Raw genomic sequence first — 27,270 nt, forward strand, 5'->3', positions numbered from 1 at the left:
CCAGATGGATCTTCCAGATGTGAGGTGGACGAGTCTACAGATGTTTCTCTGACGCAGTAAGAGCATGTTTACTTTGCTGTTGAACAAAACTCTGAATAATGAGAATATGCTTCCTGAGAGGTCCGGCTGGTTTAATCAACAGCTGCTTTAAAAGAGAGAAAACATCTGGAGTGGAGATTTAATGAAGAGTTGATCAATAGCAGCCGAACGTGTCGACCGGACTCTTCCAATCTTCTCGGGGAGGAAACTTTCAGTGTGTTCATGTTGTTGTGGACTTGAGGAATCTGTTTCCTTCTTCAGAGTTCTCCCTGATGCAAAACTCAATTTACATTCAAGTCTGACTTTGACCTTTGAAATGAGGAATCCTCATTGAGATGTAGAGCTGCTGTAACCTTCATCTCTCAGTTGTCTTTTGAGCTCCAGGCTGGAGTTTAAATTTCAATATTTGAATCATAAGTGAATATAAAGGGCTGTTCTTAAAATATAATCTTAACATGCTCACAGGGCAGAACAGTTTCCTGTTCCTTATGATAAGGGGACATTTATTGTTCTTAATGTATTCTTCTCTTGCCTGCAGGCTGAAGTCAACAGCTCAGTGGCCTTGAACAGAGCAAAGCTCTCAACATGAGGACGACTTTGTAAATACAGGGATTACTGCAGCTGAAGCTGAACACAGACACGGCTGTCAGTGGATGTACACAGCTTGAGATCAATGGAGCAAAAACATGTTGTTACTCAGTAGCTGTGTCCCAGTTCAGGGGTTGCACCTTTTCAAAGGACACGGCCTTTGCGGCCTTCGAAGCAATGTTTTCTTTCTGCTGATTCTGAAGGAAGAGGAGAAGCAGCTCCATCAGTGGCCGTCATATCTCCGGTTAAGAAAGGACCATGGAGAGGTAAAGCTGTTGTTGAACCCAAAGTAATGTTATCATTATCAGCTAGTTAACAGTTAGGGGTAATTAACATAGCAATACATTACGTTAATGCTAGACATATGAACTGCTGATGGCACATATGGTTAATGCCATATAACCTTGACAATCGATTAATAGTTTAAGAACCCTGACCTTAATTTAATATTGAGAGATTTTGTCATGAATCATCAAAGCCAGATTGGCAAGCCTAGATAGACTCATAAGTGGGTCAATAAACAGATTTAGCATCATCTACCAAAGCTCTAAAATGAACTACAATTATATTATAACAATTATGTAGCTATTGTTTAATTTACCATTTTTCTCCTGTTCTTCCCCTCCTTTCCCAATCCAGACCAGACCCATGTACTGCAGGGACAACCTGGCTGTTCCTGTCTTGGACAGGTTTTTTGATGATGGAGACACCAGGCAGGATACAGATTACACAAATACAAACAAGTGATGTCTAACACTAACTATCTGGAACGCTTCTCTTTTCCCCATACTGCTAGATTACGTTTTTTTTCTGTGTTCACACTTATGACTATTTCTAACACCCTCAACACCATAGAACATTTATACAAAAAGAAGCAAACACGTATCCAAACACAACAATTCCTTTTATTCAAAAACAAAACAAAAACTAAACTCTTGACTGCTGTCCACCTCCTTCATCCTCAGCCACACCTTGTACACCTACAACAAACATAAACAACACAGTCGAATAAATTATTACACTTCAAATTACACTCACATATAAGGGCAGACAACCACATTTAAAACTTACCATCCTCAACCAGCTGCACCAGAACGTGCACCAGGTGGCAACCGGTGCTGCAGCCGCAGCAGCTCCTGCCTCAACCTCTGACTGGTGTCGTGTCGTTCTTTTAGAGTACGGTGAAGCAAGGCCACCCGCTTGTTGGCCCTCCTTGTCTTGCGCATCAAGCGCTCAGCCAAAAGCAAAAGTCTTTCCCCCGCCTAGAAGAATCGCTGAAGGTGATCTGGCAACCTCTCTACACCAACCAAGAATTTGAACTGCAACATACACAACATACAAACATTTACCAAACATAAATAAACGTTACCTACTCCCTATATGTTCAGTTTACAGGTAGGCACCCAACCCACATATGTATGTGTTTGCAGTTGCCAATGTATGCATCACTGTTACTGTTATGATAAATGACAGTTCGATATTGAATCTGTGTCTGTAATGACCACATCCTGACATGTAAATGTGATACCTGTCCACCATACTGTAAACTTGTTTAATTTTATATAACTTTCAATATGGACAACTGGCTGCATCATATATGAATCAGACTCTGAAATACTTTTTGATTCCCGAGGGGAAATTGCTTATGTTACACCTGCTCCCATTCAAAATCAAGAATATTCAGAAACTTAATTGAAATCTCTATCTATCTCTCAATCCACCTTTAAAGCCCTTCCCCACAGAGGAGTCTGTCTGCAACCACGGTAACAGAGGACACCAGATAACCACGATGGCGCATTCACATCGCGTTGAATGCTCATTGCTTTGGCAACAAATAAGCCCTGATTGTTTCATTTCTGATCAGTACAACTAATTTACGATGTAAATGACAAGTGCCTCATGCGAGTCACTGTTGTAACCCAAGTAACAAACAATATCCTATACTTCGTGGTGGACAGAGCTACCAGCTAGTGATTACCAATTTCTGTACTTACACAATATCTGCTCCACAGGTCACGTTCAGTAGTAGGGTAGTGTGCTGCAATATCATAGTACTTCACACCTACACAAGAGAACCAACATATACATTACATTGCTCATGTATGTAGAAAGTAGACAATGACAAAGCCATTATGGCAATTATGTGACCATGTAGATATAAAATAGTAAGCAATTGTATAGTAGCTATGTCATTTGTTCAATGGAGATGCAACAGAGATTTCTCTTAGACACATACCCCAAGTACGAGTGTGACAAAGATACACAATGCTGAGGTAGTCCTGGAGCTTCAGGTCAATGTTCAGGCGTCGAGGAAACTCGACAACATAGACCTACAAAACACAGAAAATTATTACAAAACTACATTCCTGCATCAATGATTAGTTAATGAATCCATCTGTTTTACAAATCATACATCCAAATCATCTACAATACAAAGTCATACAAATATATATATATATATATTGTCCCTCCTTATATATATCAGGGTTCTCCCCAGAAATTCTTAGTATAGCGGCGCACCGTCTGTCCGGGGGGGGGGGGGGGGGGGGGGGGTGCGCGACCGCTCGTCAACGTCAGTCCGGGGGGGGGGGGGGGGGGGACACGGACGTACGGACAGCCGGTCATCAACTCCGTCAGCCGGGGGACGGACGGACGCTCATCGCCGTCAGCCGGGAGCTCCTAGCCGTCAACCGGGGGACGGCGGACGGACGGACGGACGGACGCTCGACACTGTCACGCGCGGAGTATAGCGGCGCTGACCGAGCGGTAGAGCGGCGCAGCGCCGCTGTTCCACCGTCTGGGGAGAACCCTGTATATATATATATATATATATATATATTAGGGCCGGGACTCGATTACAATTTTTTATCGCATTAATCAGAGGCTTTGTAATTAATTAATCGAAATTAATCGCATTTTAATCGCATATAAATATTTGACCTGAGAACAGTGAGAAGCAATTTTTTTCACATGGATTTTAGTATACCATTGAATAATGACTGAATACATAAGCTTAAGCAACAAAACATTGTTTGGGTTTTTTTTTTCCAAGACCGACAGACCAGTGCAATTTTTGCCATAAAGTGTAGTAATAGCTTATTTAGGAATACATTTCAGAGATTCAGGTAGCCTATAGGTAGGTAGACCTTCTGTAAACTATAACACTTTGTTTTTTAAGTAAAACACAATACTTTCAAGTACATTCAGAACATTGGAAACCCTGACTATTAGAAAACATCTATCTTCAGAGGCCATAACAGACTTTACCAACAGTTAATCTAAACAAATCAATTTCAGCCCAAAACAATAAACAGTTCAACATAAAGTGCCAGTTGCAACAACAACATAATAAATAGTTGCTTAGCATTTAGGTGATATCTGAGGCTTGATATGCAGCGGTGATACGCAAACTCCTTCTTGCATAATTTGCACACATCCGTGCTCTTATCTACGCTGCCATCCGTCCGCTTTTTAAAACAAAATTTCCCATCCATGGGGCCAACCAGAGCGGTCTCATCTGCTTCTTCGTTCATTGTTGTTGTCTGAAGTCATGTTGGGCAAGCTACTCGAAAAAAGTAGTGAGCTGAGCTACAAGTTACTCTACATTAAATTAAGCTTCACTACACCAAAGCTACTCCCCAGAGAAATGTAGCAAGCTAAGCTACAGCAAAATGGCAAAAGTAGCTTAACTACATCAAAGCTATTTTTTTTTATATTGGAACAACTTGATTCCAAGTCAAAGCTATCTCAGTGATCAATAAAATTATCAATCAGACAGATAAGCAGGCAAAAATGTTACGTTCAATTGTTTATTAAACAATAATTTGTGCTTTCACTATTTTGTATATTTTATTATTCAACTATCAACGCACACTTAATTCTAACATTCATGGACAGACATTTACCTTGCTACCACAGCAATATCCACCTGACTTACACTAATGGACAGTGTCCTACACTGTAGCATATTAACATAATTAAACAGCAAATAGTATATTATAGTTGTAGTTTTCGTTAAGGTTCTCTAGTCTTCTAGTTTCAGCTTTATAATTTATATTTGATATCTGAGTTAGTCTATTTAGTTATTGTATATAACTCAGCCTTTAATTGTATTTGTTTATTTTACCTACCTCATTGTTTTTGGATTTTGATTTATGTCAAGTGGCTGTAACACTTTAATTTCCCTTTGAGATTAATAAAGTACTCTATCCATCAACCAGTGTCTCATATAACTGGCAGTTTCAAAAGTGGAATTTTTATTAAGCCCACTCTGTAGTAGTAGCTATATCTACATACATTTTAAGCTAATCATTTTGACTAATCACCATACTTTGGTTTTGTAGAAATTGCATTGTTGCTGTATCCTGTGCTGGTTAAAAATTACAAAAGTAATAATTCAGAGTAATGTTTCTCTGTTACTGTATTTGTTTATTATTCAAGTTTGTCTTTTGCATCCCTCGGGATCAACTCGTCTCCGTCCTCCTTACCCTCTGCCATCTTTCCATCAAGTAACGTAACTCACTCAAGCTAACCTGTCTGTATTCCCGTGCAGCAGAGACGTCGTATGCAAGGATTAGTCCGTGGTGTCACCGTCATATGGAAGTGCTTCTGTCGGCTCCACATACACGGCCATGTGTGGCGGTGGCATCACCGACTTATCCTTTCATTTCAGACCGCAACAGAAAGCTCCGCTGCGCTGAACTTCAGCGGTGTTCATAAAAATGTAGCTTGTGAAGACGCTACCGCGCTACTTGGTCAATAAAAGAGCTAAGCTACTGAAAAGCTATTTCATTCAGAAAGTAGCGACGCTACCACCACGCTACTGAGAAATGTAATGAAACTAGTAACGCCGCTACTTGTAGCGACGGTACTGCCCAACACTGCATGAACGCTAAGCATGAACGTTTGTTGGTGCTCCAGTATAATCGGTACCCCTGAAACTCATCCAGTGAGAAACGTTCCGCGGAGCAAAAATTAGTGCGATTAAAATGCGTAAATTTTTTTAACGCGTTACTTTTTGTGTTATTAATTAATCGTAATTAACGCGTTAAAGTCCAGCCCTAATATATATATATATAAAGTATTATAATAATATAAGCTATATATAATAATATAATTATATATATATATAATTATACATATATATATATATATAATTATATATAGCTTATATTATTATAATATTTTATATAAATATATTAGGGCTGGGACTTTAACGCGTGTATATATATATAAATATAAATAAATATATATATATATATATATATATATATATATATATATATTTATATATATACACACACACACACATTAAAGAATAAAATGTAGGTCACAAAGGCCTACCTTGGGCAATAGACTGCAGACAGTGGTTGGGAGCCTGCACAAATCCTCGCCTGCCTCTACAATGGTCCTGCACGCTGTCTGGTTGTTGCCCGGAGCTGAAACACAAACGGCGTCAGGGGCCACAGGCACAATTGCCTGCTTCAACTCCATCCTCAAGTCTGCTGCACTGGCGCCTTTCGACATGAAACCAAAGGCAACACGACCCTCTGGAAGCCGAGCAATGATCACAAGTGGACGATGCTCTGCCATCCTCTGCTTAGCGGCCTGGGAACGCTTATGGGACCTTCCACGAGGCATCCTAAAATGTCCAAATCAATGTATTACTTCTACATGCATGCTCACGTTCAAAAGTCTTTCCACACCTACTGTACCAGCTACATTTGAGAAGTACAAATGTATACTCTGCTCTTATGAAAGCTGACATAGTGCTGATGGGAATCGATGGAGAATATTATCATTATTATTATTATTATTATCATCATTATTATTATTATTATTGTATTAACTATAGTTGGTTATTTACTATTAATTAAATTGTTAATGAAACGTAGGTTACTATGATTCATTAAGAAACACAGGGCACCACCCTGAAGTCAGGGATCAATAATCAAATGATATGCTTTTAGTCTCAAAGCCTGAAGTTTATTATGAATTGTTATCATGAAAATATCAAGAATTAGCCTAGATTAGATTGAAGGCGTAAATCCGAGCATACACCGTCTCAGCCATCTGTAATTATGATATGGGATTGTGCAAAATAATCACAGACACTGCTCAGTGCAACAGTGTTTATGGCTTGTCACGTTCGCCGGACTACAAAATTGATGGGCGTGACTTCGGAAACCGCGTTTAAAAGGCTACAGGAAACGCCGAACGTGACCTGATGATTCCTGGCTACTGAATAAGGTACCTGGCATTCAAAAACAGCGACATTGTGTCGACACGAACGCGCGAAATTTGACCAAAGACAACAGTTACGTCGTCGGTGGCTTCGTGAGCACTTTGATTGCACGCGAGGTGAATTCGGAGGGACAATACCCGCGGTTACGGAAAAAGTAGTCCTGCTACCGAGAGGCGTCCGCCTCTGAAGTCAATAAGAGTCTAGACACGTATCTTACAAGTTATAGCTTGGTCGTTAACTATAAGTCTACAACACATCGCTCATAAGATTATGTGTATATTACCCCGAATGTATATGTATGGCAGTGTGTGTGTGTGTGGCGATGTGTTAGTCAGTAAAAGGAAAGAATCTAAACTAGGGCTTAGCAGACAACAAATAATAACACAACAGCGTCAAGATACGCAGCGGGCAACTCTCCCTCAAACAGTGGCCGGCAAGCGAATCGAGGTTCGTTTATCGTCCGCTGATTGAGCCGGGGCACGACGTACTGTGACCACAGACGGCGGCAAAACTGCACAAGCTATCCACTGAGTGGCTCAGCACGAATGAGCTCCTAGAGAGCGTAATAACACAGTCAGTTAAGCGTACCGTACGTTAAACCATAAGTAGGACTCGGTGGTCCTTTCACCACAAATATGAGCAAAAACACGCTATATTCTTTCTGTCTCTGCTCAAACAAAAGCCTCTTTCTTTGGTAGCTCGTTGTGTTCCGTCCCACTCGAACTCGAAGCCTTCTGGCAGTGAATGATGGCGCCCTGGACGCTCGACGTGCAGAGAGGTCACCTGACCTTTAAGCTCTGAGTGACGTCGTGGTCACCCTATCGGAGTGTTACGGCCTGCGGACACTTTCAGCCAATAGGGAACGGGTGAAAGTTTGGGGATGGGCGTTGGCTCCGTTTCTTTGGTCTTGATTACAAATCAAACCACCACTCACACGCTTCAGTCCGACATCACAACAATTATGTTCCTTTTAGAAACCAAGTAATTGCAAACACTAACACAGCTGGAATAATTTTTGTTATTTTTTTTAATGATTGTTTTCTGTGTGAACACTTATAACAGTTGCAAACACCCTCAACAACATAGAACGTGCTTAGAAGGAAACTGGAATACAAACTGGAGAACACCAGGGCTGTATGGAGTGGGATGAGAGAGATCGCCGTCTTCCAGAGGAAAGGTGGAAGAAAGGCTGAGGGAAATGAACAACAAGCAAATGACTCCAGCTCCCAGACCCCCAGCTGGTGCTGTTGCTGAGTGTGTGGACAAGCACAGATTCTGTTATTACAGCTTAACCTGTGTGGTTCTGGCTGTGCTGTGTTTTAAGCTTTATCTGCTTTTTTTTTTTATATCTGCTCTTCTTGGAATGATTGCTCTCAGTAAGCAACATAATAAAAGCTGAGCAGTGACTTGATGAGGAACAGTGAGGTCAGTGGTTAGAAATTATCTTATGAGGAGAAGTTTGCTCTCATCAAAAGACAAATCATCAGCAGGAGTTAGACTTATCAAACAGCCAATGTGCTGTGCTGCAAAGCAACTGTGTAAAATGATTCAAATCAAAGCAGTTAAAGTTTTACATGATTTGATCAAACCCATTCAGAAAGTGAATAAATGTTTTATAGCCCAGATTCTAAAGTTTAAAATGTGATTTAGACTTTTAGATTTCTGAACAGAACTCTCTTCCTTTCTGTTAGAGTCTGAACGCCTGATGATCTATTTGTGATTAAATACAGAATAACACAGAGCTCACAGTGTATTTATGCTTTGATGTTCTTTCATTGCAACACCAGTCTACGTTTTCATGTTTGATTTGACCTGGTAACAGAAAAGACACTGAATGACTGTGACAGGTGAGACAGGGACTTTGAGGAGAGCTGGAGGAAGTGATGAAGCCCTCTGCACCACAGTCTTTGTCCCTGCTGACTTCACTGTTGTACTGAGGAGAGCTGCAGGCAGACACCGGGGTCACCGGCTGCTTCTTTTTACCTGCCAGCAGCGAGTCTCAGCTGGAGGCTGTGACATGCAGGAGGTTCATGCTCTCTGCCTCAGCCCACTGTACAGCTCCAAGCAGTAAACTTTACCCTGACACCATCAACAGGCTCTACTGTGGAGTTACTCTCTAACAAAAACTAATTTATATCTTAGATGTATCTTTAAGTTCTTTCTTTGCCCACAGTAAATGATCCCTGCTCCCCCACACTTTAATCTGATATTAATTAACAATAAGCCGGCCGGCTGACCGCCTGTTTAAAACACAATGGTGGGACTCCAGTGAGTCTCTCAGACCTTCAGCACACATAGACAAAAGAGTAAAGAGCATATCTGGTGTTTCAAGCTTTCAGTTTCCCTTTAAAACCACACTGTAAGAAGAATCTGTGTATTAACAGTTGAATGACTGTACATTTTAACAGATATTGTCCATAAATGGGATTCACAGGTTTATGTCTGTAAATTTACATCCCGAATTGCATTGTGGGATTTTGATCTCCCAACCAACCTCTCTTGGCGGTCATTGTTTGCGAGTGTCTGCATTTCATTTGTGGTAAAGAAACATTTTATTAATTAACAATACAGTAGAACTCAATCAATAATAAAGCAACTGTTTTATTAACAGTAGGTCTAAAGGAGTTGGAAAAGTTATATTCTGGAATAGTCAAAATACGGCTCAGATATTACGTTAATGTTTGCAAGCACTAACGCTAGCTCGCAACGTTAGACTAATGTTAGTTATACTCTGTCTATTGTAAATTAAAACACTTGGTTTGATTATTTTAAATTTAGAAACTGAGAAATGAATTAATTGTTTGCAAGATTAGAAACAGCCGCTTTGTATATGAGCCTGTCTGTCGTGATAATGATCACTCGTCAGTTGGTCATCATCTAAGTTTACAGTATAATTTACAGTATTATCTGTCCACCGCACGTTACACGTCATAACTCAACCCCCTCCTCACTCCCTGTGCGTCTGTCAATGCAGGTCTGTCAAGGTCTCATTCGGCCCCCCTCACTTCACTTCAAGGTAAGCCAATTGATTGAACTTTCAAAGAAACATTTTCTCGGTAAAATATTAAATACATAGGCTATTATATAAACGTTCATGTTAGGAGATTAGAGTTAACGTTCCCTAAAGTATTTTACTATGGTCTCGCGACTAGCTATCTACGTTAGCTTTAGCTAGGTTGGTCTGTTAAGGCCCCCACACACCGCCCAGACGTCCAACTGCCTTATCCGACCACTCTCTGACCACTCCGTTGCCTCCTGTCTGACCCGTTCGGCAGAAAAGTTGCATTGAACACACTGCTTCGACGTGCTGCCTACTCCACAATAGCGTGTACGTTCTGCGCTTGTGCGAGATGCAATAAGCGGGTGGCGCTTGTGTTGTGAGTTGTAAACGAGAGGCTTGTGCACGCAACTCTCTTTACTTTCAATCAAAACGAAACTTAACTATTTCCGATAAAAAACCTGAACGGACATAACAACTAGTCTGGTGCCAGTACTCCAAAACATGAAAACAAGAAATGACGGAACGGATTGCATAGAAAAACAAAGCGCACACAGTATTCCGCCCCTCCCACACACCGCGCTGATTCGCTAGCACACCGCCAATCAGAACGGCCATTCAGCTGGCACACAACCAATCAGAGAATCCAATGGCTCAGACGTCCGACAGCCCTCCTCCTCAGACTTCGCATGCTCAGTCGGATCCGACAACGTCCGCGCGGCTCCGAAAGCTTCCGACAGAGCTGAACACGCCAAACATATTTGTTCCCGACCTCGTCCGAGTCTCTCCAAACGCTTCAGACGTCCAACGGTTGGGCCAGTGTGTTCCTGCCTTTAGCTGCCTGTTGTCCCGTTGTTGACACATTACATTTTTTTTTTTTTGACCTATTGACCGCGGAAATATGGCTTTATTTCACCGGAGCAGACGGGTAAAGAATATGCAGCCACAGCTAACGTTAAGTTAAATAACATAGCAGCCTTAAAGCTCCTGTTTGTAAGATGGTAAAACTGACGCTTTGGGTTTCCCAACTCGTCAGATACTGACGCTTTCAGATGGTGGCCAACCCGACCTACATCCTAAAGCGTCAGTATCTGATGAGTTGGGGAAACCCAAAGCGTCAGTTTTACCGTCTTACAAACAGGAGCTTTAAACAAGAAAAAAAATACGTCAGTGGTGTAAAGGAACACTAACGTTGCCATATTTTCCGGACTATAAGTCGCGCTGTTTTTAGTAGTTTTGCTGGCCTAGCGACCTATATTTAGAAGCGACTTGTATATCAAAAATATACGCTGTTCTCTTGCTGTGCTGTCAGACCTGGGTCTCTGTCTCTGTTGCGCCGTAGCGCTTCACTGCCATTCAAGTCAATTCAGAATATTGCGCTGGTCTGTCTGTGTCTCTGGCTCCGGACATGGAGCAGACACCCAGGTCCGACAGTGCAAGGCTGTCCCTCTCTGAAGCAGAGGATGAGGCCAGCTTCACTCCCATAAGTCTTAACAGACATTCCACACAAGTTGAAGGAGTTTCTGATCAAATCCCCATCAGTTTGTTCCAGGACTGAGTTGTTTTTCTTAATCCTTTTTTCTTTTTTTTAACCCAGTTTGTAGCGGGTTACTTAGTTCCAGCCTTTATTTGTTTGTGTACACAAAGCCCTGGCTATTATATGAGACCTGGCTATTAATTAAATGTCCCGTGTGCATGACCAGAGTCTTCACCTACATCCGCAAACGGGAAAGGCATGGCTTCAGAGAGAAGTCTGAGGAAAGGGGCTGGGACTTTTGGCTTATATATTTTTTGAAAATGTAGCCTGCTAGTACCGTTTTTCCAGGATCGCCAACCCTATCTTTAAAAGAAGCTTGATGTGGTTCGACAGTATCTCTATAGAATCCAGTATGCACTGCACCAGGTATGCCCTATCAGTGTTTATTTACCATATGACCATTCTGTCTTCACTTACAACAGGATGCCTTAGGAGAGCTGCCAAACACACCATGTATCATCATAATGGGTAAGTATGTTTACAGTATAGCTGTTTATTTCATTGCTCATCTTGAATACTTATATCAAAAAACTGAATGTGAGTCACGTAATTTGAATTTTAATTGGTGAACTGCAATAACTGCATTTGGAAAAATTAATCTGAATAGCATAATTTTGAAACAGAATTAATTTGCTCTGAAACCTTATTCAGTTATGGCAATTCAAATTTGCTTCATGTCATTCAAATTAAGCAATATAAGTTTTTCAAATTCAGTTTATAGTGACATGTATTTCTGCACATAAAATGTGTGTCTTTTTGTATTGTATTTTGCAGATGAACGACAGTACAAGCTAGCAGTGGATCAAGTTACTTTTAACAAGAACATTAGCTGTCGTCTGGTGGAGTTCAGCTGTATGTTCAGCATCTTTCATGTACTTAACACAAAATACCCAAAGGAAGCAGCCCTGACGCTAGAGTTCATCCAGAGGTATGTTTTGGCAATGCCCATTTTATCGTGTACTGTACTGTACTTAATGTTGCAATACCAAGTGACATGATACATTTTGTGTTTGCCACAGGAGCCTGCTGGGTATCAATCCCGAAAGAGGGTCGAAGGCTGAAAAAAAGGTGCAAAACAGTACAATGTCCCCCCAAAACTGCTGCGATTCCTATCGGATCTGAATGACTTTAAGAATCCTTGGAAGATATAAAGGTCATTACACACTCTTCTTTGTTACTAACACACTCTCTCTCTCTTGTCTGTCCCACTCAAGTCTTTGGTCACAAGTCCAAATCAAGTTTCAAATCTCTTGAAAATTAAAGCCTTGTTGTAATGAGCCTTCCATCATCTGCTGTGATCCGGTTAGCTAAGAATACTGCACAGTTATATCTAAGAAATTCAAAGCATTTACTGTATACTGTCAATACTGTATGCTAAATAGATAAAGGAGTGATAATAGGCTAATACTATTATTATCACTCCTTTGTCTATAGCATACAGTATTGATTAGTTGTTTACCATATGATCCCTTTAAACAGGCTATTGCAATGCAATATGAAGAAAACACACAATGCTAGCATTCCTGTAAACGGGAATTACTGTTTTTTACAATCTGGACCTTATTTCTAGCATAAAATACGATCATTTACTCACCCAGATAACTTTGGTGTCATTACAAGTCGTTCCGACGAAATTAGATCCAGCCGAGAGCCGCGTATATCCGTATAATGGAGTCTACAGGGCAGCAGAATGCAGCCTCTAAATAACACATTATCTGCAGAGAAACTCGTTCATTTCACCAATATTTTGTTATGATACGCTAGTGCTATTCCCCTCTGAGTCCAGGGTTAGCTGTTATCAACATCAAGGGTCTGTAGGTTGATCTATTAACCTCTGACCTGTAGGGGTGTCACGATTCTCCAAATCCTCGATTCGATTACATTTTTGATTCTAAGGTCACGGTTCGGTTCGATTCGATTCTCGATTTTTACATTTATTTTATTTAAAGCACAGGTTGCTATGCCATTTTTAGACTAGACTGTTATGCAATATAATATCTGACCTCGCATTGTATCACACTATATTGTCAAATTTAAAACATTTATTAACAACATAATGAAACAATAACTTATATCTTAAGTCAATTGGAAACTTAAAGCAAAAAACCTGCCATCTAGTTTCTGCAGAGCTTGCAAACTGTGGCTTTTTTGTCGACAATGCGAACGTTTTCAATATAACTCACTGGAAATCCAAAATACTTCTACACCTGAGACTTCAGTGAAAAAGGAGGGGGTTAAAGTTCTGTTGATGGGTCTCCTGCGTCTGCAGTTGCCATCGTTGTAAGAGTGGCATAGCCCCTTTCAGGAATAGGGTGGTGCATGAGGTGTGTGTGCGTAAGGTGCATAAGGTGTGAGTGGGCGAGCGAGAGTGAGGGAGTGTGCGTGCGTGCCTGACTGAATTGGAGAGGAAAGAGAAGTGAAAGGAGTAGCAGTCTTAGCGACGGCAATAAAGTGTACAAGATAGGCTGCAGTTTGGCTCTGAGTAAAGGCCACGGCTCCTCCAGATACAGCAAAGCTCCCTGGTATTATTTCCCGACCAGCTTAACATGCGAAAGGGGTTCACCCCTAAGATTAGGGCTGCACGATTCTGGAAAAAAATGTGAATCACAATTTTTTTTGCTTAGAATTGAGATCACGATTCTCTGGCACGATTTTTTTCACAAAATGTTTATTGCACTGATGAACTTGAACAAAACAAAAAAAAAAACATTGTAGTATGAAAAAGCAATGTTTTTTTTTTTTTTGTTTTGTTAGTTCTATCATTGGATGATAAATGATTTTTACAAAAGTAAAGTAGTAGTAAAGTAGTAACAAGTACTGCATTTTTTTTTTTTTTAAAAACAATGTTACTTATCTCTTGACTAACTTCTTCCTCAACTTCAATATTATGCTTTGCAAAAACCTCTGAGAATTTCAGTTGTATGAAACTCGGAAAGGAACAAAATATCATTCAATTCTTCTATGATTGCCTGTATTTCATGTTTCGACACACATAGCAGACATTGCATACGAAGAAAAAGGGAAGCTAATCTGTGCTCAAGTATATCAGAGTCTACATTCTGTACACACCTTCTTCTGTGGAATGCAATCCAAGGACAGCTTGTTAAAGAAAATCCAGCTTCAGGATCAACATTACATGGCTGGTCTGTGTCATTAGACTGAAAATCACTAACCACCCTGACTGGTGTCAGAAAATCTCAAAGCTTATGTTTTTTATGATTCCGTGATGTATGTCCAGTAAAACTTTTAAGGCGGTCAGTTTCAAAGATGCACCCCCCGAATGGGCAACGCACTATCTCTCTGCATCCAAGGTGATGATGTAAAAGAATTAATATGTTCTTTTTACAGCGAATGTCCTTGTATTCACACAACCAGCACTGAATTATAAGTTCTCTTGCCTTTGGACAGTCCTGTGCAATCTTGAATTATATGATTTCAAAGCACTAATGGTTCTAAAAGTGCAACAGCACTCCCTGTGGATGCAAGGCCAGGTTGAACCTCTGTGATGCAGCAGATATTCTTTCAGCAGAACAGCTTCAACGGCGTGGGTGAACTTGCACTGCATTAATTTCGATCTGTAAAACAAAGATGACAATTTGCTGTGGATTAGTAAAGCAGTCAGCTGAAATTTTAAACATTTTATCAATTTAATGACAATGTTAACGTTAGACTGGACAATTAATTGTTAATGCATTTTGCTGCAGTAAAGATGAATTACAATTAACGCATATTAATTAAGGACACTACTCAAAAAACCAACAACAGTCTAGGTTAAGAAAGTCAGCAGTCAGTATAAAACAGAGCAGTCAATTAAATGTTTTTCAACGTTTTCAAACACCGTGATTCAGTGCAACCAGGATTAGGAATGCAAATTATTGATTGACTTCAAGTTGACTTTTAATGTAACCCAGAATGGGTCATACATGGAAATGTTTCAACTTTTTTAAATCAACAGAGATTTGAGGTTGAAGTTTATATTAATTAAGGTGCACTGTGAGACTGTGACCCAACCACATGGTAGAGGTAGTCGGTAGTGACCCGGCTAAAATACACCTAAAGGCCCCCACACACCGGCCCAACCGTAGGACGTCTGAAGCATTTGGAGAGACTCGGACGAGGTCGGGAACAAATATGTTTGGTGTGTTCAGGTGCGTCGGAAGCTTTCGGAGCCGCGCGGACGTTGTCGGATCCGACCGAGCATGCGAAGTCTGAGGAGGTGGGCCGTCGGACGTCGCCCTTTTCGAGTCTCCATATTCCCTGAGCATTGCATTGTGGGTAAGTTGGTACTGAACCACAAAGTCATCCAAACGGTTTAGCCGGCCTGGACGGAAGCGGATATGCTTCAGGTCCCACTGGCTCTTCTCCATTATGCCCTGCGTCTTATTGTCCTCTGTTATGTTCTGAGAAAGGAACCACACAATAATGTTTGGTAATAATTTCAATAAGCTGTCAAACACAATATCATGTATATGAAAAACTTCCACAAAAAAACTAGGAATTACTTGTCTTTTAATGTTTGTCAGGGCATGATACTGCTTTGTGGCCTCCTGATATGCTTGTCCACTGCCATGCCTTCCAAGGTCACCTTAGTATATAAATAAATGATGTTTTGTGTTTTTGTTTGATGAAAATACATTACGGTAAATTTATGAAATACAGGAAACAGATAGGTAACTAAATAAAAAATAAATCAATGTAACTAACCAAGCATAATTCCGCTCCAAAGTCCTGCATAGGGAAGGAGGTACTTTGTCATGTACTCCATGAGGCCTTTAGAGAAATATGGGTTGGGCTCCCCATCCATGTCCAGTGGAGCTCTGGACACGACCTTCCTGTAGCGCCTCCCAAACGTATTGTTTCCTTTGAGTTCCTAAAGTTAAAACCACAGTTGTGATAAGTGGTGTGAACATTTTTAGTCCTCTAACACAAATGTAGACTACCAAATGCCCTCAATGATTGACACTTTCATCTGCAGAATAAACACCAAAAAGCCATTTCAGCTTTGAACTTTTGAGACTAACCCTGTCCCACAGCCTAAAAAAAAAAACAGATCAGTGTCTACTTATCCCATCAGACCCGTATTTATCTTAAAAGCAGTTATTGTCTTCTTCTTCTAACTTTATTTTTGCTTTTGTTCTCTATGTCAGGGCTTGCAAGTGGTGCAGTCTCATTTGTGCGTAACAATTTATGATAAGTCTGAGAAAGCTCTATAATGCACTAAAATGGCTGAGGATGTAATTGTGGGTTAAGATTATATTTATTGTCCCTGGGCATCGTTTAAATAAATGGGCAGCATGTACCTTGAAGGGAAAATCCACCACTTTTCTTGTGGATGTCCAGTCAGTGTTGATGGTAATTTGAAAAACAATCCTAATTTCTGCTATATTGACAGAGAAAAAAGAGTTCTCAAGTTCATAGACCCATGCAGTGCCTACATTTACCAGAATGCACTGCACGGGAGCTTTTGGAAACAACAGGCGAGTTCAACATCACGCAGTGCTGCGCAGCGCTGCATAAATCGTGATGCATGCTGGTTAAAATGTGTCCACGATGACCTGGATGGGAGTGGTTTCTGCTCCGCATCTGATGTCACATGACCTTAAAGTCCGTGTAAACCAAAATCAGCCATTTTCTTCTAAACACATTAAACGGGTCATAAATGTGTTTACTTAAAACATGTAAAAGCCATTCGGCCATGTAGAATTTAATTTTGGAGCTAGGCTCACAAACAGTTTTTCAACATTTCTGTGTTCAGGATTTAATCGGCGGGTCAGAAATCATGCAAATCATGGCCGCGTTACGTAACGCGGCCATATGATTTGCATAAACCCCTCCCTGCTGCGGAAGTGGTATAAATACGTTCAACGCATCGGCTTCAGCGGTTCTCCCACTCACTCTCCAGTTTCGGTTTGCATTGCTTACAATAGTTTGCAGCTAGCTAACCAGCCAACCAGTCAGCTAACCAGTCATGTCTCCTCCACATCGCTCTGCATCTTTCCTGGATGCCACAGTGTGCAGGGTGACAGCGCTGTTAGCTTATTTAAGTTTCCTTCGGATGAAACGTAAGGAAACGGGGGAGTCCATTGACGCTGGTCAACTCCGTCCCGGCTTGCATCCTCTCCTCCGCCAACGAGGAGATGTGACCGCTGCTGACCGCCGCTGACACTCTCCGTCCTGCTGACGGCGGGTCCCACCGGCATGATGTGGCCGCCGCGCCGCAGCCGGCCCTCCGTCCCGCTAACGGCGGGTCCCACCGGCATGATGTGGCCGCGCCGCAACCGACCCTCTCCGTCCTGCTGACGGCGGGTCCCACCGGCTTGATGTGGCCGCGCCGCAGCCGGCCCTCCGTCCCGCTAACGGCGGGTCCCACCGGCATGATGTGACCGCGCCGCCGCTGACCCTCTCCGTCCCGCTGACGGCGGGTCCCACCGGCAGTATGTGGCGGTAGTATCAGGGCCGCATTATTGGTGAGCCGTCCCAGTGTGAATGGATAATCCGGAGGCGCGGAGCGAGGGCGTGTCGGTCTGACAGTCTAACTGCACAGGTCCTTCACTCAACTAAATACAGAGAAATGTCCCACAAAGCAACGTTACATGACCGAACAAAAGTAACGTAGTAACTATAACTGTCTTTAGCAACTTATATGAGGAAAACAAATACCACAGCTGTATGTGGAGAAGCGTCTCTCCTCCTGTCCGTCCCCTCCCTGTCCTCCCGACTCTTCCTCACATTTCTGCTCACAAAACAGCGTCTGTCACGCTTGTCACAAGAGTGTTTAACTCACCGAGTGTTTGACGAAAATAAATCACCGCGACCGCCAGCCCTCCTGACCGAGACTTAAGGAAACTGTCCCCCAGAAAACAGCCTCCGTCCCCGCGAGTGACAGAGTCAGACAGCGTCCTGTTTACTGATGGTGATTATGTATAATTATGTAATTTAGCGAGAAAAACTTCACTCCGTCACTTTCCAGGATGTTTAGTGGGATCTCAATCAATACACGTTATAACAGCATCTATATGATTATAAACTGTCCGCGGGTTTAGATAGACAAGAGGAACACCTGGGGAGACACCAACGTCATTAACATGACGTGTAGCCCCCACCGCATGGGCGTGGTTCCAGCGCCTCTAACTGACACGCCCCCAGCGTTTCACAGCAGAAAGAAGTGCTTGTTTTTCCATGATTTTGAGACCTAATTTTATATACTTAACAATTTTTTTAATCTTTCAAATTTGGCTCAGTGGTCAATGATACATGTTTCTTTGGTGTGACAAACTCATAACACAATTTTTTTGCCGCTTTACACGGACTTTAAGTTATCGCGGGAGCGAGGCTGCTGCAGAGCATTCGCGCAGTTGCTCTCCAGGTACTGCGCGACCCCAGACCCACCTTCACGACGTCAGGACTTTGCCCTAATTGGCTCTCATCTACGCTGACGTATATGACGTGTGATTCGATGAATTTCCATATCCATAAGGCCTCTGCCTCTTTTCTACTCAAATATCAAATACTTTCAGATAAGTAGCAGCCGTGTGGCTGCACCTATGGGATAGTCACCATGAATAAACCTATAAAATCCTTCATGTAGCGCAACAACCCTGAAAGATGTCGTCAATAAACTGCCCAGTTCATTCAGCTTAGGGTGATGATGGAGAAGTGGTTAACTGCTGTGTCCAGTGTTATCTGTATTATCCACTCTTATTAATTAACCCTTTCTGTTTAACAATACAAAGAATTATCCTGAGCTATTCTCCGTGTGATGAGATGGCACAGCGGGACAAGGCATCTGATTCAGTCATTTGTTCTGATTATTGTATTTCATTCATTCATCATTTCATATATATATATATATATATATATATATATATATATATATATATATATATATATATATAAAAAAGTAATCAGATGAACACATCCTCTGCAAAAATACAGGCTTGACACGGGTATGGATCCCCGGTCGTCTGCATGCAACACAGCAGCAGTTCCACTGCTCTATTCCCTCAGCCCAAATGTTTTGGTTGACTAATATTTTGAACATCTCAGATTGAATAATTTCTGAAGGAGATTAATATGAGAAAAAGGCCAGCAAAGTTCCCATAGCATCAGGTAAGAAAACTGATCGCAGTCGTTGTTGATTGTAATCAAACATTAATGGAATTTCAATTTCCTCCACTTCTTCGTTGACGAAGAAGGCAAACACCGCAAGCTCAGCCAAGTCACGTCACGTCTACAGGGAAGAGAGAGTGTCCGACTTCATAGCAGCGTTTGTAGCCCCGCCCCTGCTGTCGCCAGCAGATCTCGCTGATGCAGTCAGGCAGCAGGAGGTCAACTTGAACGCACCTAACATCTGTTTTGCCATGTGTCAGAGTCCTGCACGGGTCTTATTTTGCAAACCCGCACCCGCCCGTACCCGTCGTACTTAAAACCGCATCCGACCCGTTTCCTACGGTGGCCGACAAGGGCAAACGCGCAGCAACGGACAAACGCTGCATATACATAAACGATGCAGAACCAAAGACTCCGAAAACACATGCAACAACCAAATGCTGCAAATACAGAAACGATGCAAACACACAAAACACATGCAATAGAGAAAAACACATGCAACAACTAAATGCTGCAAACACAGAAATGATGCAAACACACAAAACACATGCAATTGAGAAATGCTGCATATTGAGTCCGCAACGGAAGTGTCCACACAACGGAAGTGTCACACAATGGAAGTGTTAAACAACGGAAAAGCGCCCGCGGCTAGTAGATCCCGACCTGGACTTATAATACTGTCTGGACCAGTCTGTAATACAACGTACCTGACGAGAGGACGAGAGTGGAGTAAGACTTAGAGGCGGCATAAAAAAAGGCCTTTTAGCACACCGTGTTAGTTGTTGAACTAGGCAGGCTACACAGTGCTGAGATGTATTTAATACAAGAACATATTTGTCTATTTAACTGCACTAGTGCATGGTTGTGACGTCGTCAGGGGCCCATGAAGGAAGGAAAAAAAAACGAAAAAAAACAGCTGTCCAGAATTGACACAGGCCCTGTTTTTGTGAATGAAATACCTGGGGGCGGGTCGGTACGGTAACGCTGAGTGGCCTTGATGCCTGTCGGTCATGATGAGTCGCATCTCGTCACCTCTCTGATGCGTCTGCAGCTGAGCACTGTGATGTATGTCTTTCTCTCCGGGTCGGGAGAGTTATCATACCGTACAATACCAAATATTAGTCGGGGCGTTTATTTGTTTCACTCACTTAACAGACCAGGGGTTTATTTGGGACAGACGTTTAATTCCTTCCTCTCAAAAATCTGGGATGGAAATGTTACACACTTCTCCAGCTTCTCGGTGAATTCTCTGGCATCCTTCTGGACAATAGTTGTACGTCTTCTGCAAGTGAAGTTGTTGCGGCGGAGGAAACGATTCAGCCAACCAGCACTCTAGGGCTGCAGCTATCGATTCTTTTTGTAATCGATTAATCTAGCACTTTATCGATCGATAAATCGAGTAATCGGATAATTTCTTTTTTTGCATTTTTAAACAACCAAAACAAATAATGCATAACGAAAATGATGTGGCTGTAAAATGATCAAGCATTTCTCAAAAAAACAGAGGTATTCATTCCAACTCCAACATTTGGCTCCAAAACTAAGCCCATTTATTAAGTGCCAGTGCCAATAATTAAACAACAGTACAGTTAAATCAACTTACTGTAAAACATGTACAACATGTAAAACTGTGAATACAAACTTAAATAGTAAAGGCCATTTGGCCTTGGTTTTGTTTTCTTCATACAACATTACAAAAAAAGGATTGCACCTTCTGCAAATTACCCACCTGAGAACAAAGAATGAATATAAAATATCTAGCCAAACAGGTACACAATGTGTACAATTTATAAAAAAATAAATGTAAATAAAACAATTATAAATAAATAAAATAAATAAATTATAAATAAGACTTGTTCAGTCTTCAGTCCCCAAATCCATGATAATCACACTAATCTGCCAATCACAAGGAGGCAAATACACTGTGTGGGAAGACTAGGGTCCTACCTACTCCACATTATACGTGTCCTCCTGGAACCAAAACTGATCCTGAACTGTCAGGAATCATTTCAAAGTGACACAGACACATTGGATTAGCCTGTGGAAGCGGTGTAATGCACTCAAACAGAGTTTATAATCACAAAACAGCCAATGTAGCACGTAATTCATGATCATGTCTGTATTAAGTGATGTTTATTTTTGCTCTTCTTCGGCAGCTGTTTCAGTGAGTTTTGTGCGCAGAGTGATAGTCCCAGCTTTCATATGACATGCTGTATGTAGCATTGGCATGAAGTAGCGTAATCGCTAACGCCGATTTTTCAGACATGCGCCATTAGCGTGTTTTTCTACGTGCTCCTTTAGTTGCTTGGTGTCGGAATTGAGTTTCGATTAGGTTAAAATGATTATCATGAGCGTTTAGCCGAGCTTCTTCCCGTTAAGTTGGTGTGCTGCATTAATATGTTGCTACATGGATAGCATGCTCGCATGTATAATGCAACATGCGCAGCTCTGGTTGAAGAGGTTAAAAACATCAAAGCTATACATCATATCTAGTCAAACCGCATCACGACATCACTACAAATACAGAGCTAAATTGTGCCAGCCAGCTAAATTCAAAATGTATGACGCGTTGGTGTGCTTCCTGAACAACGGTCCGTGTGGAACAATCAGATCCCTGCGCGTATAGTGCGCGTCATAGGAATTTAACGAGGCTTCGAGGCAGAGTTTTTGCCTCGAGGAATTTTTATAATCGAGTTAATCGAGTAAATCGATGAATCGTTTCAGCCCTACAGCACTCGCTGCAAACTCCTCATCTCTGCTATCACTCACGGTGGCGGACATTTGTTTCGCCCTGATCATTTTGCGGGACACTCTCTCGTGGCGTGCCCGTTTGCTGATAACTAATTCCCGCATGTTTATCTCAAGCTCCTCGCTAGCCTTCCTCCTCCCTCCAGCTGGCAGCCTGGCCCTGTTGCTGTCCTCCTCGGACAGACGCTGAAGCTCAGTTTGAGTTTTTCAGCAATCTCTCACTTTCTTGGGGTCGACAGAGAAACATCTAGCGGCTGCTTCTCCCGAGTTTTCCTCTGCATATTTTACGAAAGAAAGTTTGAATTTCAAGTCATACTTTTTATTTTGTTTTTTGCTGCACTGGAGCCATGGCGATCATCAGTGTGATATTGACTGCGGTTAATTGAAACCCGGCTATTATTTTGTAATACGGTGGCTGTGTGTGTGTGTGTGTGTGTGTGTGTGTGTGTGTGTGCAGTGCGCACAAGCGTGCACTTGTGTTTCGGGGCACAAAACATATTTGCACCGGGGCCTATCACCATGATGTTACGATACTGCCGGGAATAATGACTGTAAAAGTCTCGTATGTTTCATGAATCGGATGCCACACTGCAGCCTGACCCACAGTCAGAGCGGGTTCAGTACGATTACCGTAAATGTTAGTGCATTTGCTCACCGAAAAAAAAAGATGCGGCTGATTTCGAAAACGGAGAATGAAAATTAGATTCCTTATTTCGTTTTGGTTTCCTTGTTTATTATATTTTCAGTTTTGGACTGTAAATGGGAAAATAAACACCATTTTTTCAATGTTTGGTGCATACAGAAAAACAGAAAAACGAAATATTGACTCGTTTTTCGTTTGCCAGATTAAATTGAATAATTGAATGATCAGATGATACACGGACCATATATCAATAACAATTTAGCAAAAATAAAAGGTAGATAATAATCAACAAATGAATTCGTAACGAAGCACAGCTGGAGACCGCTAGCTAGTGAAGTTGGAGACAAGAGAGACAAATCTTTCATGTAAATACTCAATTGAGTGATAAATGCATTCATCGTATCATTATATTTTTTTTAAAAACGAAATAACACCAAAATTTACATTTTAACAAGTTCAATTATACATTTATTAATATTAATATCATCGCACATGTAAACAGTAATTATTGCATATATTTACACAATATTTCAATAGCTAAAACTCACAAGAAAATTAACAGTTAAATTAAGTTCTTTGATTATGAAAGTGTATTTTAATATGTCATAATATAAAGTAAATAATAATAATCGAAAAAGCTGGAAACGAGCTGACTTAAATAACAACAACAACAATAATAATAATAATAATAATAATAATAATAACAACCATTAAACGCCGTTTTGATCCGTCACAGTCTCTGCAGATTAGCTCTTTGGGACCGGCACTGCCTCCGTCTCCGTGTCTGCTGCTGCTGCGGGACAGTCGGCAGACATGCTGCTTTAGCTAGTCATCAGACACGCTGCTGCCCACCTTGTGCAGCCTGCCGCGGCCGCTTTCCCCTCCAAGTATTCTGCCCTCCGCTCCTCCGGACTCTCCTGCTGCTGGTGCTCTTTGAACATGATGCGGGCATTGATCCCAGCCAGGTCGAGGAGGAGGATGTTAAAGAAGACGGCCACTGGCCAACTTCCGCATCGCCTGTGACGGAGTACTCCCTCGCATCTGGTCCGGGACGTCCTCGCCTAATGGGGTTATTGTAGTACATCACAGCCTCTGGTTTTGCCTTCGCCCCACTAAAGGTGCCCACAGCTGTGTGCACGGTGCTCAGGATGCAGGCATCCTTCCTCGGCTTTCACTGCTACACAGTCAGAGTCGCATCAACAGCTCCTCTCGCTGTTTCACGGAGGGGGAACTCCCGCTTATGTTTGCCCATGGTGCCAACCAGGCTATATAATACAAATAGATAATAATTAACTTACAGGTACATTTGCAAACAAGCACAGCTGGAGGCCGCTAGCAAAGTTAGAGATGGTAGAGACACAGAGAGCAGCAAACCCGCGAAAAATGAAACAATGAACCCCGCGAAATGATGTGCGGTCAAAATGACCGCTGATGGCCGGATGTGTAATTTATATAAAAACTATTTTAAATTAAAATTCAGACACTTTTAGGAAAAGTCTTGCAGATATTGTGCAGTATTGCACATATAAATTTGAAAACGGTCAAAATGACCGTCTTGGCTGTTCTAGTGTTGACTTCTCTCCACCTTCCTCTTATTCATTTCCCCTGATCAATTAAATGTCTCATTGGTGTTGCTTAGTTTAGCTAGCTAACGTTAAACTAAGACAGCTAAACTAACGTTAAACTTACGTTAAACAGACAAACAGAAAACGTTACATTACAACCACATGATTAAACCCACGTACCTTTTTTATGCCGCCTCTAAGTCTTACTCCACTCTCGTCCTCTCGTCAGGTACGTTGTATTACAGACTGGTCCAGACAGTATTATAGGTCCAGGTCGGGAGATCGGGATCTACTAGCCGTGGGCGCTTTTCCGTTATTTAACACTTCCGTTGTGTGGACACTTCTGTTGCGGATTCAATATGCAGCATTTCTCTATTGCATGTGTTTTGTGTGTTTGCATTGTTTCTGTATTTGCAGCATTTGGTTGTTGCATGTGTTTTCGGTGTCTTTGGTTCTGCATCGTTTATGTATATGCAGCGTTTGGCGGTTGCTTCGCGTTTGCCCTTGTCGGCCACCGTAGTTTCCCGACAGTAGCACAAATTACATTCCGCACCCGAGCCGACCCGCTATAAATTGATACCGACGCCCGACCCGCACCCGAAGCAAAATTAGACTTAATGCAATTTTTAAAAATGAAAGTAAGCCAGCGTGGGGAATGGAAGTTCTGGGAGGGCTCAAGCACGCATCAATGAGCTTATATGAAATACGGTACATGCTTATCATTTTGAAATGCAGGCATATTTTTGTAGATGTGTCGCTAATGATTTTATTTTTTTTTGCACCTGACGCCATGAAAATGACAATCGCAAAATCCGACCCGCGCTCTCTAGGCGTCCGACCCGATCCGCACCCGTGTCCGACACAGGACATTATTTTTCACCCGTTACATCCAAATTGTGTGGGTCACCCGTGGGGTATATATGTATAGTTATATGACAAAAATACTCATCAACGCGCCACCTGGCGACTCAGAGGAGGAGACTTGAAATGCAAGCAGAAATAGTCTGTACCTCTTCCTGAGGCAGAAAGAGCAGATGCAGCTTTTCCAGCCGGAACACTCAGTTTCATTAATCAGTAAAGCTTGACTGCCTTAACCATCAACACAGACTGAACTTCCACATTAAAATCACTGTATTTTACATGTAATATATCATGGGTTTAATGCGCCACTCTGCCATTACTCTCAGTGACCAAAATAAAACAAACACATGGCTCTGAGTTGGACCAGCCAGCAGTTATCTCTACATTTGCTACACGGCTGAGGACCTTCTACATTCAAGGGAGGTGTGAGGACTTTTTGCTGCCTCAGACAATTTATGTTGCTGCGTCGGAACAGCGTCTTCCAGATCAGTTTGAGTGCAGTGCGACACCGAGGATACCTCTCCGGGAACCATCACCTTATCACGGTGGAGAGGTTTGCGTGTCCCAATGAACCTGGGAGCTAGGTTGTCAGGAGCCATGTGCTCCCAGTAGGGCCTCCCATGGCAAATTGGTCTCAGGTGAGGGGCCAGACTAAGTATGGTTCAAAATACCCCATGAGAAATAGAGGTGTGAGGCGAGAGACCCTGCCCGGAGGAAGCCCTGGGCCCACGTCTGGAGCCAGGCCCGGACAAAACTCTATACAAATGGAATTCTGTGATGTATTGGGTTTAGACATCAGGGCTCAGTGGTGTGAGGTTGCTCTAAAAGTGATAATAATTTCACATTTGATGCAATTGTAACCCTTATGTCTTCTTTAATATAACAGTATCATCAAATACCACCAGACAGCCCCCATGACTTCAATATAATTTTCTATAAATGTATGTGAATGACAATATGAATGTTCTGACTTTACCAAAAATTGTATTTACCATTAAGTCTTCACTACTCAGTTGAGACTTGGCTGTCTCATCCATCTGAGTTCCAGTTCTTTTCAGCCATGACTGGAGGTTGTTGAAGTGTTTCTCAACATTGGCCGCACTGAATGCACTTGAGAACACAACTGCAGCACTTTCGACCATGTCATCCAGGTCTTCCAAAGAATTTGCAGTTGTGAGCAGACCAAAAACGTGCATGGCAAGCTGGTAGTGGTTCGGTGCACTGTGGGTTGGAAAAATGAAAAAGTTTCAATTTTTTCATATCATGTAAGGAAATATGTATATTTAACCTGGCAGCATTCAATTATATTATACTATTTGTACCATAACCCCATGTGTCTTTTATGTAGCACATGCAGGTCAAGTGGTAATTTATTGAGTACATCATCACTGTTTGCATTTTACTGGGTGAGCTCGGGTATGGGAATTCTAAAGAAAATCTAATAAGAACCCTGTAATGTGTCTGTATGGGGAAGACTGGTTAGTACCAGTGTCAATAGTTCACAGATGTTTTTGTTACCACTCTGTTCTTTGTGAAAAGATGACGTTAAGACAATTTGAGAAAGACTGTAGACTTGCGGTTCTGTGTTTCTCCCATACACATAATGAAGGCAGATTCATCACCTCTTAACTGTGAGCGTACGTGGAGTTGCAGCAAAAAAAAAAAGTTATTTACTTACTGTATGTAGGCTACAAAAATATAAGTAATAATAAGTTATGCTTACTACTGTCTTTTGCATTCTTCATGACATGACTCAGGCAGTGATGGAGAATGGGCACTTCAAAATCAGCTTTAGTTGCTGTGCCACTAGCAACGCTGTAGTAATGGTCCATGGTGTCATGCAAGTTCTTTTTTGCAAATGACAGACATATTGCCTGCATCAGCACCATTGAACCATCACACATCAGCATGATGGGTGCCCACATGCCCTTTCATCCA

At 41.8% G+C, this 27,270-nt stretch overlaps 1 long non-coding RNA gene across 1 annotated transcript; it reads right to left on the reverse strand.

Annotated features, from left to right (window-relative positions):
- Positions 1-1,529: 1,529 nt before the first annotated feature.
- On the reverse strand, positions 1,530-5,219 carry LOC115576184 (uncharacterized). The gene is made up of 5 exons (XR_003982787.1): positions 5,160-5,219; positions 2,864-2,957; positions 2,622-2,689; positions 1,699-1,946; positions 1,530-1,607 (listed from the first exon to the last, which is right to left on the reverse strand). It is a non-coding gene; the product is annotated as an uncharacterized LOC115576184 (long non-coding RNA).
- Positions 5,220-27,270: the final 22,051 nt, after the last annotated feature.

The sequence above is a fragment of the Sparus aurata genome, chromosome 2, assembly GCF_900880675.1.
Source record: "Sparus aurata chromosome 2, fSpaAur1.1, whole genome shotgun sequence".
Lineage (NCBI taxonomy): Eukaryota > Metazoa > Chordata > Actinopteri > Spariformes > Sparidae > Sparus > Sparus aurata.